Below are 18,383 nucleotides of genomic sequence, written 5' to 3' on the forward strand. Positions count from 1 at the left end.
TACAAGGAGGGAGAGAAGAGTCAATCAATAAACATTTGTTAAGTATTTACTATGTTACAGCAAGGTGGTACAACCTCAGACACTTACTAGTTGTATGCCCTGGGCACATAATTTCACTGTCTGCCTCAATTTCCTCATCTGAAAATGAGCTGGAAAAATAAATGGCAAACCACTTCAGCATCTTTGCCAAGAAAACCCCAAAGGGGTCATGAAGAGTTGGATATGACTAAATAACAACAAGGCATACAGCTAAGTGCTGGGGATAAAATGGAAGGTGAAAGAGAGTTCCTACTCTTGAGGAGATCAAAATCTATTAGGGAAGACAACATGCAAATAATTACATGCAAACAAGTTATATAGAGGATAAACTAGAAATAACCAACAGAAAGAAAGGGAATTGGGAGAGGATTCTTGTAGAAGTTGGAATTTTAGTTGAAATGTGAAGGAAGCTAAGATTTAGAAATGAGGAGGGAGAGAATTCTAGCCATTGGGGACAATCAGTGAAAACATATGCAGTAAAATGTAAGATTAAAAAGGTAGGGAGAAGGGATGAGAGGCTGTGAAGACCTTTGAAAGCCAAAAGGAGGATTCCTCTGATCTTAGAAGTGATAGGAAGTCACTGGAATTTATTGACTAGGGGGATGTCATGGTCAAGCTTTCATCACTCTAAGATCACTTTGATGGCTGAGTAGAGGATTGACTAGAATGGGAAGAGTCTTGAGGCAGACAGACCAATTTAAAGGTTATTGTACTAGGTTTGGATATGAGATTATGAGGACCTACATCATGTTGCCAGTGTCAGAAGAGGGAAGACATATATATTTGTGTGATTACAAAGATAAAATCTACAAGCCTTTCCAAGAGACTGGATATAGGGGTGAAAGTGAAAAGTTGAAATTACAACTAGATTTTGAGCATGGGTACCTGAGATAATGGTGTACCCTAGACAATAACATCAGAGTTAAGAAGAAGAGGAGTGTGGGTTAAAAAAGATAATTAGTTCAGTTTTGGTCCTGTTGAATTTAAGGCACAAGAAAAATCATTTGATTTGGAAATAGAGGACCTAAATTCCAATCTATAAACCTCAAAAGTAGAATTTGCAAAAAAAAAAATATGTAGAGACAGCACAAAAACATTTGGAACATGATAAACAGGGAATGGGAATTTGAAAAGACCTCCTAAAGGCTGAGGCAACTGAAGTGAAGGAGTAAAGGAAGCCATGCTACTATTGGGGCTTATCAAAGCAATTTACTCTCTCTATATCTTCCATACAAGAAAAATATTGTGGAAGTCATTAATTTCTTGAAATAGCCCACTCCAAAAAAGAAAAGCTCTGAAGGCTAACTCCATAATTCTGACTTAAAGTCCTCAATGACATATAGCTTTTATAAAACATTAATTTAACATTGAACAAGCAATTTTTTACATGGAAATGATTTATAGGTAACACTGAACAATTTAAAATAATATTAAGGCTCATTATAGAGGCAGCTAGATGGGTCACATAGAGCACTGACTCAGAAAAATCCATGTTCAAATCCAACCCAAGACAATTAGTAGCTGGATGACCTTGGGCAAGTCACTTAATCTCTGTTTGCCTTAAATCACTGGAGGATGAAATGGAAAACCATTCCAGTATCTTTGCCAAGAAACCCTCATGGACAGTATTGGCATGCTATAATCCATGGGGTCACTGAGTCAGACAAGACTGAATGACTAAACAAGGGACTTTATAAATCTCATTACCACTTTTTTATCTACCTTATTTCATCTCCAATTCCATCACAATATTGTTATATCATAAAAAGAATGTACAAGGAAGTCATTTTGACTATAAGCATGAACAATCACACAAGCATTTACTATGTGACACTCACCAAGACAATAAAGGAATTCTTCTTGGGCTTTAATTTTTGGGTTTTACTCACATCAGATAAAGTGAAACAGGCCTGTCAACAGAGACATGACAAGAAAAAGAAAATTAGTCTAAATCAGACCATAGGAGAACTCTAAAGATGCAGAACATGTAAAATATGAATAACCAAATAGAGAAGTTAATCAATGTTTTAAAGCAATTTCATAAATACCATTTTCCTTTTCTAGCTATTTTATTTTTTTATTGGAGCAGTATAATTTTTGTCTTTGAATCTCTATAGATTTCTACAGTGCCTTGCATGTAGGTGCTTAACAGAGGTTTATTGAGTGGACATAAGGTATTGGTAAATATAAAACATATTAGCAATGAAGTAAATTGATATGCACTGTTACAATTAAAAGAGTGGTTGCCATAAACTGTGACCGTGGAAATATGGTTTCAAATAAAAAATATAGTGGTCGCCATGGGAAAATTCCCAAATATGAAATACCCAAGTCAGCTGGGTTTTTATGGAGATTTTAATTAATACAAATTAAGGAATTAATGAAAGGGAGAGAGAGAGTAAGAGGAAATAATGAGAAAAGGGCTAGGCCAGCTAGGCTTAAGCCTTAAGAGAGAGATCAGTCAGTCTTTTATCAACTCACCACAAGATCCTTCCAAGCAAAACTCTAGGGTTCAGAGAGACTCTCCAGTATAACTCAGGAAGCTGAACTAAGTTCAACCACGGAGAGAGAGACCAGCCTCCAATTCAGCTCCATAGCTGAATTACCTTCAGAGGCCTTCTGGTCTCCTTTTAAAGAGAATTTTCTCCTATGTCACCTCCCTTAAGTTTTCACATCTACCAATCACAGTAGACGTTTTCACAGGACTGACCATTCTTAATTCACATCTTCTTTAGTTCTCAATTTCTCTGGGTAGACTAAAACTTCACACCTCTTTTGTTAAGCTTGTCCCTTGCAAGTTTGCAAGTTGCCTGACCTTTTAGTGATTAATTTGGCCTTCATAGGTACTTAGCACCTTTTTGTATTATCTAAAAATGGACCCAACTTAAGGGTTTTAGCTTTACTTTAAATATGAGTTAAGTACTTTTCATTGTTCAGTAAGGAGTTTACAACTTTATTTTCCCCTAAAGTATGCTTAAGTATGAGTGGGGTAATGTTATAGTTCTCACATTCCTGATCAAGTACCTTCATTGTTTAAAATGGGGAATGATCTTAACCAAATGATCCAAGGTAGAGTCTGAGAATTTTTAACATTCACAAGTCTGAGAAATTTTAAGATTCACAGCACCCTTATCCATTACTATTCACCTATGTCAACTTTTGAAAGGTTTCTGTCACTTGTTTTTTAAAATCCTTCACAATTCTGGCAGGAATATTTATTCAGAATATATTTGTGCGCACATATTGTATCCATGAATAGAAAATAAGCTACTTGCATGGAGGGAGTTTCATTTTTTCTCTTTATATTCCCTGTGATTAGCACAGTGCCTTACTGTAGCTGAATGGTGTAAATTCTCTCAATTAAGGTGAAGAAACTTTCAATTAAGTTCCAATGTGACACATGCCCTACAAAGTCAGAGGGAGGAAAAAACAGTCCCTACTCTCAAAGAGTCTATATTCTACCAGAGGAAAACAAAATGTTCACACAAAAGTAAATTTGAAATACAGGGCAAGGATCTAGGCGGGTACAAAGAATTCCCAGGTGATACCAAAGCAGTTTGGCACTTTTTCTGCAACTTAATAGTTTTTAGAAGAGTTGCATAGTGAACTGAGAGTAAGAGAATTGCCCAGGGTCACATAGTTCATATATATTGAATATGAGACTTGTAGCTAGATTTTCCTGGCCCTATCCACTAATATCTCTAGCAACCTGCAAAATAAATATCAGCTATAAGTTTCCAAGGGGTGGGAAGAACTTCAGTTCTTCAAGAACCTGTAATTTCATTAGTCTAAGTTCTCTATTAGCTCTGACCATACCCTTAGAAGGCAAAGGAAAGATCTATTTGGAAACAGAAAGCCGAAGTTCAAATTCATAGCTACAAACTTCCAAAACTGAACTTGTATACAAATATAGGATCCACATAGACCTTAACTTGTGTACAATATAGTCAACAAAACGTTAAACTTGTATCTGATATACACAGTCAATACAAAGTAATCTAGATCACAATCAACTTGGTTCAAAGTAAGAGATCAAGAAAGACCTTCAGGCTGCGGGAAGAGTGGGTGGAGGGGAGGAAGGGAAATAATGTGATTATTGTAACCAAGGAATAATGTTCTAAATTGACTAAATAAATTTATTCAAATGGGGAAAAAAAGGAAGACCTTCAACTGAAATGAATGGCTAAAACAATTTACCAGATATATATGTATATCTGGTAAAAAAAAAAATATATATATATATATATACACACACACACACATAAATGATAAATTGCTTTAGCTATTCATTTCCCAATTAGGATGTAAGCTCTTAGAGGGAAGGAACTTAGTTTTTGATCTTGCATTTTCTTTGTATTCCTAGTACTTATTCCAGAGTATTTTATATAGGATTTAGTGGTTATTTACTGAGGGACATGCTACAAGTCTTCAAGACTCAACTCAAATGCCACCTCCTGAGTGAAGCTTTCTGTGGGCCTGTTTCCCTCTGAAAACACCTACCTTGTATATTCAACATATATCTTCTATGTACCTGACTGCTTGTTTGTCATCTCTCCTATCAGAATGCAAGTTCCTAATCATTAAGCCTGGCACATAGTAACCACTTAAATGCTTGTTGACTGAGAGACACACTAGCGTCCTTGGAGACTCAGCTCAAGTTCCCACCTTCGGAAGGAGACTTTTTTCCTCTCCCCTCTTTCTTCTACTGAAATCTCCTCTGAAATTACCACTCCTTTAAACATGTGTCCACCTGTATTCCTTCAAATCCCAGCTAAAATGCAGCCTTCTATAGAATGCCTTTCCTGATACTTTTTAATTCTTTGTATATTTCTCTGTTATTTTTAATTTATCCTCCATATATAGCTTGTTTGTACATAATTGTTTGCATGTTACCTCCCCATTAGACTGCTCTGAGCAAGGTACTGCGCTAAGTGCAGAAAACAGTCCTAATTCTCAAGGCGCTCCCATTCAAACATGAGAGAAAAAGCAGGCAATCACTGCAGAGTCATTAAGCACTTATTCAGCACCTGCCCAGTACCAGGCACTAAGTGCAGTGGCCAGTCCCTGCTCTCAAAAGGCTTCCATTCAAACAGGAGAGACAGCAGGCAAATAATCATGTGTATAGTCATTAAGCATTTATTAAGTGCCTGTTAGATACCAGGCAGTAAGGGCAGAGGCTAGTCTCTGCTCTCGGGGCTCTCATTCAGGCAAAGGACACGGCAAACAGCCAGGTCACCCGTCAGTCAGGAGGGATTCATGGAGCGCCCGGCTGAGCCAGGCCGGACCGGGCGGAGGTGAGCAAGCCAAAGCCTAGCAGAGGCGGCCCGGTCCCCCCAGTCCCGGTGCGGGCGTTGGCACGGTCTCCAGGTCAGTTAGTTCGAAGCCGGCTCCATCCCCATGACTGCGCGGGGATGGGGGCGGCCCCGGGGCCACTCCCAGCTGCTACCCGGGTCAGAGCCGGAGACAGCGAGCTTCTAACGGCCCAGCAAGCGCCTGCAGCCCCCCGGCCCTGGCCCAGCCCCACGAACCAGTTTCCTGGTGGCGTCAGTTCTTCGTCTCTCGCCGACTTAGGGCTTCTCCAACTTCTCGGGTGCGGGGGGAGGCTGCTGGGCCAGGGCGAGCCCCGGCCTCCGCCGGGCCCTGCCGCCCTGCTGCCCCGGCCCCCCAGAGTCCGGGCGGTGGCGGCACAACGCGTGCCCAGGGTAGGATACCTCACCAGGACCCACCCACAGCCGGCCGGGCTCCGGAGCCGCGAGCTAGAGGAGCGGGAGGGGCCGGGGGAAGAGAGGGAAGAAAAAAAAGGGGACGCGCCCCTCCACGCTGACGTAAGGACGCCACGCGCCGACTAGAGACACGCCCCCTCGCGCGCCTGCCGGAAAGCCCCGAGGGGAAAAGGAGATCAGGGGCGGGGCCAAGGAATGTAAGGGCTCTGCACGTGGGCGGGAGCTGCGAGTATTTGAGGCTGGAATAGTAGGCTGGGAAAGCATGGAGGCGACCTGGGCAGATCAAGACGGGCCTTCAAGGACGCTCACTGGCCCAAGAAGCTCGATACCGAGGAAGCTCCTGACTCTAGGCCAAGGGGCCTAGGGGCGAAGCTGGCGAGGCCTAGGGCCTCGAGCAAAGTAGGCCGAGGTTCCAGCAGAGCGGGACGCGCAGGTAGGTAATGAGGGGCAGAGTGCAGGGAAGAGAGTCCTGGACCCAGAGCCACAAAGACCTGAGTTCAAGTTGTGCCTCAAATGCTTGCTAGATTACTTGTTTTCAGTTTATTAATCTATCAAATAGGTATAACAGTACCTCACCAGATTGTAAGGAGCAGGTGAGGTCGCACATGTCAAGCTTTGAGCTCTATAAATTCTATGGAGCAGACTTTTTTTTCAGATGTGGAGAAGAATCTCCAAGAGAACCGGTGCAGGGCAATGGGTTCTGGAGGGGACCTCAAAGACCATATCTAGAAAATTTAACAATTTATGAAACAAGCCACCAGGATGTAGGGGGTCCTAGGCGCATAGGGCCATAGTGAGAGAACTAGAAGGTACCAGTTCTTGAAAGAAATAATTTAGTCTAATCTCCTTCCTAGTTGAGGAAACAGTGACCCAAAGTTACATAGTAAATTGCAGACCCCTGAATTGAACTCGTATCCTTTGTTTAAAATTCATGAACCTTGTACTATGCTGTCTTGCTAGGTGTAGTCAGCACCAATGAGAAAGGACCCAGTCTGAAGAAATTACTGGTCCTTGGAGTTCTGAAATCTCTACCTATTGTTGGCTTGTTTGTTAGTAAATAGCAATTCAGATCATCTCCTTGGTGGCTCTGCCATATTCCATTCCTGCAAGCACAGGCCACTTTTTAAAAAATATTTTTCCATACATAATTCATGTTGTCTCCCTCCCATCTTCTCTTCCCCCCCTCCCAGAGCTGACAGCAATTTCATTGGGTTATACATGTATTTTCACTCAAAACCTATTTCCTTTTTATTCATTTTTGTAATCTTTTAAACCGGAAATTATATACCCAAGTGATAAGTCATGTTTTCTTCTTCCTTGCTACTGTAATAGTTATAGGGATTGTAGGGATTCCACATTACTCCCACCCTCCTTTCTCTAGATGTAGACAGTATTCTTTCTCAAGTCCCCTGGGATTGTCCTAGATCATTGCATTACTTTTAGTAGCAAAATTTATTACATTTGATCATCCCACAATGTTTCAGTTACTGTGTATATAGTGTTCTTCCAATTTTGTTCATTTCATTCTGCATCAGTTCTTGTAGGTCCTTCCAGTTCTTATAGAAATTAAGTGATTCACCATTCCTTATAGCTCACTAAGTAATCCATCACCATCATATACTACAATTTGTTCAGCTGTTCCCCAATCAAGGCACACCTCCCTCATTTTTCAATTTTTTGCCACCACAAGAAGTACAGCTATAAATATTTTTGTACAAACAGATCTTTTACTATTTTTTTAAATATCTCTTTGGGATACAAACCTAGTAGTAGTATGGCTGGATTAAAGGGCATGCATTCTTTTAAAGCTTTTTGGGCATAATTCCAAATTGCTTTCCAGAATGGTTAGATCAATTCAGGATGACACCAACAATGTATTAGTGTCCCAATTTGCCACATCCCTTCCAATATTTATTATTTTCCTTTACTGTCATATTGACCCATCTGCTGTGTGTAAGGTGGTACCTCAGAGTTTTTTTGATTTTCATTTCTCAAATCTGGAGGAATTGGAACACTTTTTCTTATGATTATTGATACTTTTCATTTCTTCATCTGAAACCTGCCTCTTCAAATCCCTTGACCATTTGCCAATTGGGGAATGGCTTAATTTCTTATGAATTTGACTTAGTTCCTTATATATTTAAGAAATTAGACCTTTGTCAGAGAAATTTGTTATAAAAAAATTTTCCCAGTTTGTTACTTCCTTTCTAATTATGGTTACTTTGGTTTTGTTTGTACAAAACCTTTTTAATGCAATATAATAAAAATTATTCATTTTATATCTTGTAAATATACTTTATCTCTTGTTTGGTCTTAAATTCTTCCCTTCCCCATAGATTTGATACACTATTCCACATTCCCCTAATTTATAGTATCATTCTTTATATTTAAGTCATATACCCATTTTTAACTTATCTTGGTATAGGGTACACAGGCCCCTTTACCAGTCTTTTAGTTCTAGACTGCCCTCCCTATGTTAACCACTCCCATATCTAGTTGTTTAGCAAAAATCTTAGGCCTCTCTATAGCGCAGTTTCAAGGAGCGGTTGCTGTTCTTTCTCAAAATTTTTTCATGTTCTTCTTTTAGTCCCCCTTTTGGCTAGCATAGCAGCTTGAAAGTATTGCCAAACTCCTTTGCTGGAATTAAGTTGATTTCTTTTTCTTGTCTCTGTGGAAAATAGGTGATTGGTGTTATCCTTTGACTGATTCCTTTCCACTGAAGACCAAACTACCAGACTAAAAAAACATTTTGACTCCTTTATGCTATTTTTCTTCTCTTTAACCAGCTAAAAGTGATGGTGTTACACAACTGAAAAAACCTGAAATTTTCTGCTATACTTATATTTATTTTTTGGTTTTTAGAATGCTATCTGCTAAAAACATTGGGATTATTCCTGTTATTTTCCAGGGAAGTATCAAAACAACTAAAATATTTATCTTTCAGTAAGGTAATATAATTAGCTTAAGAGGTAAATAATAGAATTTGCATTGAAAATTTCTTCTCTGTGAAATAATTTTATTATAGATAACTTTATTATATAGCAGACACACTGTGGTCTGCAAAAAATCTTCATTGGATCCCTTAAGTAGGCAGTTGTTTTTGGCATAACCCATTACTTAAAAGTCTTATTCAAATACACATGCACACACAGAGTCTATGCCCATCATCATGGAATCAGAGCTGTGAGTCAATGCTGTATTTCTAGCCTTGGCAAGGTAAGGAGACTCCCCTCTCCCTGCCCAGATTCCAGAAAGAAAAAAAGGAAGGAAGGAATAGAGGAAAGAAAAGAAAAAGAAAGATTGTAAGTGGCAGGCTTACATTAAGGAATTGGAAGGAGGGCACATAGGATACCTAGAAGAGATAGTTCTAAGATTTCTAAGATAGGAAGGAAGACAGTAAGATTCCTGAAGTTGTCTCTGGAGCCAGGAGAGAAGGTAATAGATAGGTTGGGGAGCAGGGGCAGTCAGAAGCTATGGAAGAATCAAAGAAGTTGAGAACTAAAGAAAGCCCTTGTTTTTGACCATTTAGAGTTTATTGGTAACTTTTGTGGGAGCAGTTTTGAGAATTGGGGTTAAAAGCTGAATTACATAAGTTTTAGGAGAACAAATCTGAAATTTATGTCTTCTGAAGGCTTTTCATTTTTAGGAAATGTCTAAGTACATCACCCTGAGACAGAAAATTTACTTAAAGTTATAGAGAACTCGGTTCTCTAAATTTCTAAAAATAAGCACAAGATTAAAGCAATAAAGAAAAATTGAAATCAGTTAATGTATAAAAACAGAGCACTCTTTTGAACATTTATTAACAATACACAGCAGTATATGATTAAACTCTTTCTTGTGTCTGTGTATTGTCTCCTCAACTGGATTATAAACTTGACAGGGACTTCTTTGTATTGCCAACAGCCTTAGTCCAGCATATCATAAATACTTAAAGAAGCTTGTTGAATAGAATAAAACCTATTAAGTAGGGAGAAAACAGTTAAATGTTTACTACTACCTACTCATATCTTTAATATCATAAACATGTTTAAAATACTATTAAAAGTAACAAAAATTGTGAACTTTTAGGTTTCTCATCAAAACAAGCTGTATATTTATATATAAAACAAAGGAACAGATTTCACAATTTAGAAATAATTTTGAAGCAATGCACTTAAACAGAAGTAGTCAAATTTTGTGAGGTTCTAGCTTGAAAAACAATTTTCTTTTCCTGATAAAAAAAGTTACAAATATTTCTTTTACCTCAAGGATTGTTAGTGGAAATCTTTTATCTCTTATTAATTGGGACACAAGAGAAGCAAATCACAGATCTGATTCACTGCTTTCTTTTGCTCCCCTCCCTTATTTTCTAAAGGTTATCTTAATAAGATATGTTAACTTGGCTTATCTGAAACCTCTGTCAGAGACTTCTTGATACAAAGAGCCCAGATACACTTTAGGAGATATATTATGTTCTTATGTTCTAATCTTTAATATACTGAGACCAATTGACCTTCTTGCAAATATAATGTTCTTCAGAACTAGCAACAAATCCAAAATTCAGTTCAACCCCAAGTGAGTGACCTAGTCACCACAATCAAGCAAAGGTCTCAAATCCTGGCCTTCAAAAGCCAGGAGCAATAAAAGGCCCAAGTGCATTAAAGAACCTGAGAAGATTGATCAGCTATTATAAGCCAGCAAAAATTGGGAGCCAACTACTTGCAACAGAAGCTTCATACCTTACAGTCTTAAGATATTTGAACAATCAGACTTTGATAAAAATGGACTAGAACTGGTAGGACTATGATATCAATGGCAGCTGTGGCTGCTCCTAGAACCTGAGATCATTAGATAGGAAACAAAAGATTGTCATTGGCTGGTTGTGAGACAACCCAAATCCAAGAACTGGAAATGGGAATGGAGCATCTTTAGTCCTAATCCTGGCAGCTGTGGTAAGCAAGGAGGGGAGAAGACTTATCCTCTTATGATCCTATTCCTGCTTGTCCTGACTATTTTTTCCTACCTTTCCAACAGTTGTTGGTGTATGGGCCTTGGGAAATAAATGTATACTCTCCCCCATACTACATCCCATAGATCTGTCTGTTAGTAAGAAATAGAAAGAGATTTGAGAGACAGCTAGAGACTAAGAGCTCCATATAGGAGTGCTTATATTATTCCTTTCCATTTTGAATATTGTGGGCATAGAACCCAGATATGGATTAGGGCTCCAGAGCTGTTTTGTGAATGAAATATATACACCCAGAAACATTCATATATATTTCTAAATATACATGTGTGCACACACAATTGTTTTGTTATTCTTTAAAGACATCAACTAATATTTTCATATTCACAGAACACTAAAGTGCTAAAGGAACATATAAAGATATATGCATAAAACTAATAGTTATTATGTATAGCTTGCATTTTTAAAAGTATTGATAAATTCAACATGCTAGTTTCAAAGCTATCTTGACTATGTCTCCTGTGCTCTTAAAAAATGCTAAAATGTCTTTTTCTTCCTTTTAAATTCTCTTCTCTTTACTAAATCTTCATGTGCAAATTAAAAAAAGGCAAACCCTTCTTTGTACCAAATAAGCATAGGTAAGCAAAATATCCATACTTTTTTGAGGTTCTAGCTTGGTGTAAAAACATTGATCTCAGTCTGCCCTATATCTCTTGTAAGTATTGTGTGACATTTTTCATCATTCCTTCTCTGGAGTTGTAGTTTGTTTGTCTTTTTTTTTTGACCCATTATCTTCCATCTTAGAATCAATACAGTATATTGGTTCCAAGACAGAAAAGTGGTAAGGGCTAGACAGTGGGAGTTAAGTGACTTGTGACTTACCCAGGGTCACACAGCTAGGAAGTATCTGAGGCCAGATTTGAACCCAGGCCTCTAGGACTGGCTCTCAGTACATACATATGCATATGTGTATAGATATATATTTTTTTCTGCTTTATTCTGTATCAGTTTATTTAAGTCTAGCCAGGTTTCTTTGAATATCTCATTTATTATTTCTTATGGCAAAATAATATTCCTTTACATTTATATATTGTAATTTATTCAGTTGTTCCCCATCTGAGGGGGATCTCTTTTTTGTTTGTTTTTTAATTTTACTTTTTAAAATATTTTTCCATGTTTACATGATGCATTTTCTTTCCCTCCCCTCTTCCCTCCCACCTCCCAGAGACGACAAGCAATTCCACTGGGTTATACAAATGTTATAACTTGATACCCATTTCCATATTATTCATTTTTGCAATAGAGCAGTCTTTTAAAACCAAAACCCCAAATCATGTACCCATATAAACAAGTGATAAGTCATATGTTTTTCTTCTGGATTTCTACTCCCACAGTTATTTCTTCGATGTGAATAGCATTCTTTCTCATAAGTCCTTTGGGATTGTCTTGAATCATTGCATTGCTACTAGTAGTAAAGTCACTTTATGTGTACAGTGTTCTCTTGGTTCTGTTCATTTCACTCTGCATCAGTTCATGAAGGTTCTTCTAATTCATATAGAAATCCTCCAGTTCATCATTCCTTGTAGTCTAATAGTATTACATCACCATCATATACCACAATTTGTTCAGCCATTCCCCAATTGAGGGACACCCCCTCATTTTCCAATTTTTTGCCACCACAGAGGATATGAATATTTTTGTACAACCCTTTTTTATTATCTCTTTGGGGTACGGATCAAAGGGCATGCATTCTTTTAAAGTCCTTTGGGCATAATTCCAAATTGCCTTCCAGAATGGTTGGATCAATTCACTATTCCACTAGCAGTGCATTAGTGTCCCAGTTTTGCCACAGAGGATCTCTTTTGTTTCCAATTCTTTGCTATAACAAAAAGAGCTGCTATAAATGTTTTCGTATGTTTGGGAACTATCCCTCTCTACTCTCTTTGAGGTCTCTGTGTAGTAATGAATGGCAAAGCCCAGGCATTTATGGAGTTGAGGTACTTTGGTGTATAGTTCCAAATTGCTTTCAAGAATGGCTGGACTAATTTACAGCTCCACCAACATTGCATTAATATACTTTTTCCCTCTTTTCCCCTCTCCCCCTTTCCCCCCATCTCCCTCTCCTCCCAACACACACACAGGAAGTTGGGGGCCTTTCTGGCTTGGTGAAAATCCCAAGACTTTTTCAGCAAGTAAACCCTGCCCTTAGGACCAGGCTTGTTTCCATATGAGAATGAAGAATTACTCTCAAACTGAGTGCTAGAATATCCTTTTTGTTATATAATAGGTATAGCAATAGCTAAACCAACATCAATTAGTTAACTGTTGTATGAACTGTAAATTCTGAGTCTGAGTCTGGCATGCTTCTAAGACCCACCAATAATTGTCCTTTTTTGCCATTCTTTCCAGTATAATGAGTATGAGATAGAATCTCAGAGGTGTTTAAATTTCTATTTACATTACATTATTACCATTAGGGGGTTTGAAGCATTGTTATATGAATGTTGATAACTTCTTTCAAGAATGCCCTACACATATACTTTGATAGTTTATCTATTGGTGAAAGGTTCTTATTCTTTTATATTAAAATTAGTTCTTTATAGACCTTATATCAGACCTTTAAGAGAAATATATTTTGCAAACCTTTTTTAGATTCCCTTCTCCTTTTGGCAAGGTGGAGCTTCTTTGGTGTAGAGGCTTTTTAATTTAAAGTAATCAGAATTGACTGTTTTCATCTTGTTATATGCTCTTCAGTGATTGTTCAGTCATGAGTCTTCCCCATCTTTAGTTGTGAAAGATGATCTCCCTTGCTGATCTAATTTATTTATGATATGACCTATTGCATCTAGGTAATGTATCCATTTGGAGTTTATTGTGTTATATGTGGTATGATATGATGTGTTGGTGTAAACCTAATTTCTACCAGATTGCTTTCCCCTTTCCCCAGCAGTTTGTCCTTATTGTAGTAATTATGGTGGGGTGTATGGGGTGCTCAGGGAGGGGTAATATCTCTGGTATGGAGGGCTTGTCGTGCCCTTCTAGGGCAGCTCTCCAGCCTCTGACCCTCACCTGACACCCAGCTCTCACTTGTGGCTGCCAGTAGCTGCTAGCATGCGGCAGCGGCCACACCCCAGGCAATGGCTTGCAACAGGCCGGCTAAACCTTGTGAGGGTAGCCATCGGGTCGATGTCCACCCCTGGTGAACTAGGGCTTTGCTCACCCAGCATGTGAAGACTGCTTCAGCAGAACAGGTGGAAGAAACCAACAAGAAGGTTCAATGGCTGAGAGGGCGATGCAGCAAGGCACTGTGGAGTGCTTAGGACGTGATGGAGCACAAAAGACAACACGGCCATCCAATGCAGCTGAGGAAGTCTCCAGGTGTAATTATTTTTCGTGCCACTGGAACCAGGCTTCCAACGCCGAGAGAGTGGGACTGTCTCTGTGCATTGACTTTTCCACTTAAATCTTCATGCACAGGTGTCTTTGTGCACAAAAACGCACAAAGACAATCGTCATCCTCGGTTCAAGAGACAACCAACAACAGTAATTATGGTCTTTTGATTGTAGAAGAGTAAGTTATGTTCATTTGGTTCTTTATGATCTAAATTGAATCTGCGCCACTGGTAGACTTTTCTATTTTTAACCAGTACCTAATACCTTTAAGGATTATTGCTTTGGAGTGTAGTTTCAGATCTAATACTATAATCTTTTTTTTTTCATTATTTCTTTTGAGATTTTTGACCTTCCTTTTCTAGATGAATTTTGTTATTATTTCCAGCCTTCTAATCCTTTGGTAGTTTGATATGGTACTGAATAAGTAAATTAATTTGATTTTTATTATATTGAAGTAGCCCAGCCAGCTAGCAATTAATTATCTCTTCACATATTTAATTTTTATTTTATTTTTGGAAAGAATAGTTTTCATTTGTAGTTCTATGATTCGTTTATGTTTCATAGTGGCAGATTCCCAAATATTTTATATGTTTTGTAGTTATTTTGCATGGGATTTCTCTTTCTCTTATTGCTACTCAGTTTTGTTGGTGGTGGGGTGGATTGCTAATATACATAAGTATTTTATATCCTGATATTTTGCTGAAGATATTGCAATTGTTTAGTTGACCCTTCTCTATCTTACATCATATATCTTTAAAAATCAATGTTTTTACTTTCTTCTTTGCCTCTGCTTATTTACTGTATTTCTTAGTGCTATACTTAGCATTTCTAGATCTGTCAAATAATATTGTAATAAAGGAAATCCTTGCTCTGTCTTTAATATTGTTATAAAGTCCCTGAGTTTATTTCTATTACATATAATGCTGGTTCTTAGTTTTAGGTAGATTTTATTTACCACATTAAGGAAAGGTCCATGCATTCCTTTGCTTCTGTAATAGTTAAAAAGATTTGTGTGCCAAATTGTAAGAGTTTAAAAAGTTGTGGTCTCCATTTATAATAATTAAAAATTAGCTTTAGTAGCTTTATTACAGCAAAGTAGAGATAGTATGAAGAGGGAAATGTAGGAAAGAGGTAGAAAATATTGCCTAGCTAAATACCCTAAAGTCTGGATCCAAGTGCCTCCAGACCACAAGTGTGAATCCAAATGTGAATCCCACCAGCCCACAAGAGTGTCTCCATCCAAGTATTTCTCCAATAAAAAGAAAGTCTGATGCCACAAAGATTGAGCCACCACTCACACCCAAAAGAATGTCCCACTGAAGACAGGAGACCTCAACCCAAGTGAGTCACCAAAACTGAACTGCTCTCTCAGTAAGAGCCACCAACGCAGAAATCCCTCTTTCAGCAAGAGCCTCCAACATAGGATCTCCAATGCAGAATGAATGTTCAGCTCTTTGGTCTCACCTTTCATAAGCTTTTTTCCCATGTCACTTCCTGCCTCTCTGGTTTATACTTCCTTTCAATGTGAGCTGGTCTATCTCTGCACATCTCAATGGTAAAAAGACCTCAAGGTCCCTGATTAATTAAAACAGAGGGAGGAAAAGTCCAAGTCCCCAATTGATTTAAGTTAAAAAGAAACAAAGGAGGATGATTCCATTTACACATTTCTTAGGGTTTTTAACATAAATAGGATTTCTATTTTGTCAATAGCTGTGTCTGCATCATATGATATGATCATGTGATTTTGATTGTTTTTTTATATTATTACGGTCTATTATGTTTATAGTTTTCCTAACATGGAAACAACCTTGCATTCCTGATATAAATCCAACTTGGTCAAAGTGTATAATCTTTTTAATATGTTGCCATAGATTCTTTTCAAATGTCTTATATACTATTTAATTATATTCATTAGAAATAATGATCTTTAGTAAGTAGTTTAATATTTTAGTTGATTAGAATACATTTATAAACCTTCCTAATCATTTTGTTTGTTTTTACCTCTGGTAAGTTCATTTATGGCACGTTCAAATTCCTTTTTTGAGATTTAAAAGCTGCTTTGTTCTGTCAATTTGACTATTTTTATTTCTGTAAATACCCATCCATTTAAGATATTAGTTTTGTTGTCATAGTTGGACAAAATGGTCTGTAACAGTTTACTTCATTTCTTCAATTTTTATGAATTCTCCTTTTTCATTTTTGATAATTGACAATTTACTTTTCCTCCTAGAAGTGGCAGTAGAGAACTGAGTCTTCTTCCGGGCTCTTTGAATTGAAGAACTTTAGAGAATGAACATTTAGCTTTAGAAAGATCTGGGGAGATATGGAGATCTTCAGGAGAAAATGAGGTTTTGGGTGCCAAGAGGTGAGAGCAAATGTAAATATAGTTTGAGAATGAAGGGTAGTTTGTCATCAGTCAAGTATAGATTGTAGGAGGAGGTACCTTATGTGAGGGAAGAAGGAGTTAGTATGAAGAAAAAACTATAGGGATTGGAGAATGTTAGGGCCAGTGTGGATAGGGGTAAGCATATGAGGAAAAATTAGTATGGAAAAGAATTGCTGACTAGGCAGTCATTGGTCATGAAAAACACCAAAGAAGCTTTTAGGGTGGAGAGATACTATGTGACAAATTAGTCCTCAGATTTGAACCAGAATGCTAGGGTAAGGGAAGCAGAGGAATGGAGTGGATTTGGATCCAGGGCCCCAGGTCCAAATCCCTACTAGCTGCATGACCTTGGACATGTCCCTTGTCCTCTCAGATTCTTAGATGACTTCTTTATTTGGTTAAGACAGTAATTAACATTGATAAGAATATACTTTTTAAACCTGGAAGAGCAATATCAATGTGATTATTGTTAAAATTGGATGTTACTATTGTGACAAGGAAATCACTTGAAATTTCCAACATTTATAAGTCTAAGAAATTTTAAGGTTTACACTATTCTATCACTGAGCCTATCAACCAACAAGATCCCAAAGATTTGATTGTGTCTGTAGAGTGTCAAGAGAATCACATGATCATAGGGGAAGAAGACCTTTACACAGAATGGGTATCTAATAATGATTTATTTTTTAAAGAATGCCTTTTAACTTTTAAGGCTATACATAAAATACTAACCATACCATCTTTGTTTCTAGGAGTATATATCAGTTATGGATAGTTTTTGGCTAATATAGGTAGTTCTGATAAAAGAAACAGGCCCCCCCCCCCCCCTGAGGCTCTTACCATCCTTCATCTCCTTTGATGGGGCTCCTACTCTTTATGGAAAAAAAGTGGAGTGCTAAGGTTATATCCTGTAGTAGTAGTGGTGGTCTCTCGGTGACCGAGAATGACGATTGTCTTTGTGCAGTTTCATCTACAGTGTACCCTCATGTGGCTTTGGAGTCCAAAGGCTGAGGCGCACAGTTTGTGGCACATGGGGCCTGGGACGCCAGTTGTTACAGGAGGTGCGGCTGTGGCCTGGTGTCGGCGTTCATGCGCAGTGGCAAGACGTCGATGTCGCTCATCTTCAAAGGTGGCGGCATGGTGAATGTGGGTTCGCCAGCTGCTTCTGACAAAGGCAGCGAGTTCTAGTTGCTTTGGTGTAATGCCAGCCCACTTCAAGTTGGACTTTAGCTGATCCTTGAATCTTTTCTTTGGTCAGCTGAGTCCAGCTGACAGCTCACCGTAGAATACCTGACTTGGTATGCGCTGTGGGTCCATGTGGATGATGTGTCCAGACCATCGTAGCTGGGCTTTGAGGACCATGACTTCGATGCTGGTGGAGTTGGGCCTGTCGAGGACTTCCTGGTTGGTGATTCAGTCTTGCCATCAGATCCTCATGATTGACCGGAGGGAGCGTTGGTGGAATTGCTCCAGCTGTTTCATGTGCTTCCGGTACAGTGTCCATGTCTCACAACCGTACAGGAGCGAGCTGAGGACCACTGCGTTGTACACTTTGAGCTTCGTCGCAGTGCTTACACCTCTGTGTTGGAGGACTTTGCAGCGCAGCCGCCCGAGTGCCTGGCTGGCCTTTTGGATCCTGGCATTAATCTCGTGGTCTAGGGACCCGTCGTTGGCGATGGTGCTGCCCAGGTCCTGGAAAGTGTTGACGTTAGAAAGCTGCGTGCCATCGATTGTAATGCACGGCTGGTCCGTTGGCCTCCCTGGTGCAGGTTGGAACAGCCCCTCTGTTTTGCTGAGGCTGATAGTCAGGCCAAACAGTTTTGTTGCGGTGGAGAACCTGTCCACAATGGTTTGGAGATGATTTTCTTGGTGGGCCATGAGAGCACAGTCATCT

General features: G+C 38.7%; 2 protein-coding genes across 17 annotated transcripts in view; one reads left to right on the forward strand and one right to left on the reverse strand.

Moving 5' to 3' along the window:
- NEK1 (NIMA related kinase 1) overlaps positions 1–5,853 on the reverse strand; it is a 133,621-nt gene extending 127,768 nt beyond the window's left edge. For 13 of the 15 annotated variants that reach the window (XM_056802882.1, XM_016423129.2, XM_056802884.1 and 10 more), the window contains exons 1-2: positions 5,568–5,853; positions 1,878–1,949 (exon numbers count right to left, since the gene is read on the reverse strand). The gene's annotated coding sequence lies outside the window, so the exon portion shown is untranslated. The remainder of the gene's footprint in view (positions 1–1,877; positions 1,950–5,567) is intronic. The other 2 variants (XM_056802883.1, XM_056802880.1) reach the window with 1 other exon arrangement.
- Positions 5,854–5,872: 19 nt separating this feature from the next.
- The window catches only part of CLCN3 (chloride voltage-gated channel 3), a 145,344-nt gene continuing 132,833 nt past the window's right edge, over positions 5,873–18,383 (forward strand). For both annotated transcript variants that reach the window (XM_056802889.1, XM_056802890.1), the window contains exon 1: positions 5,873–6,195. The gene's annotated coding sequence lies outside the window, so the exon portion shown is untranslated. The remainder of the gene's footprint in view (positions 6,196–18,383) is intronic.

This window comes from Monodelphis domestica, chromosome 6 (assembly GCF_027887165.1).
Source record: "Monodelphis domestica isolate mMonDom1 chromosome 6, mMonDom1.pri, whole genome shotgun sequence".
Classification (NCBI taxonomy): domain Eukaryota; kingdom Metazoa; phylum Chordata; class Mammalia; order Didelphimorphia; family Didelphidae; genus Monodelphis; species Monodelphis domestica.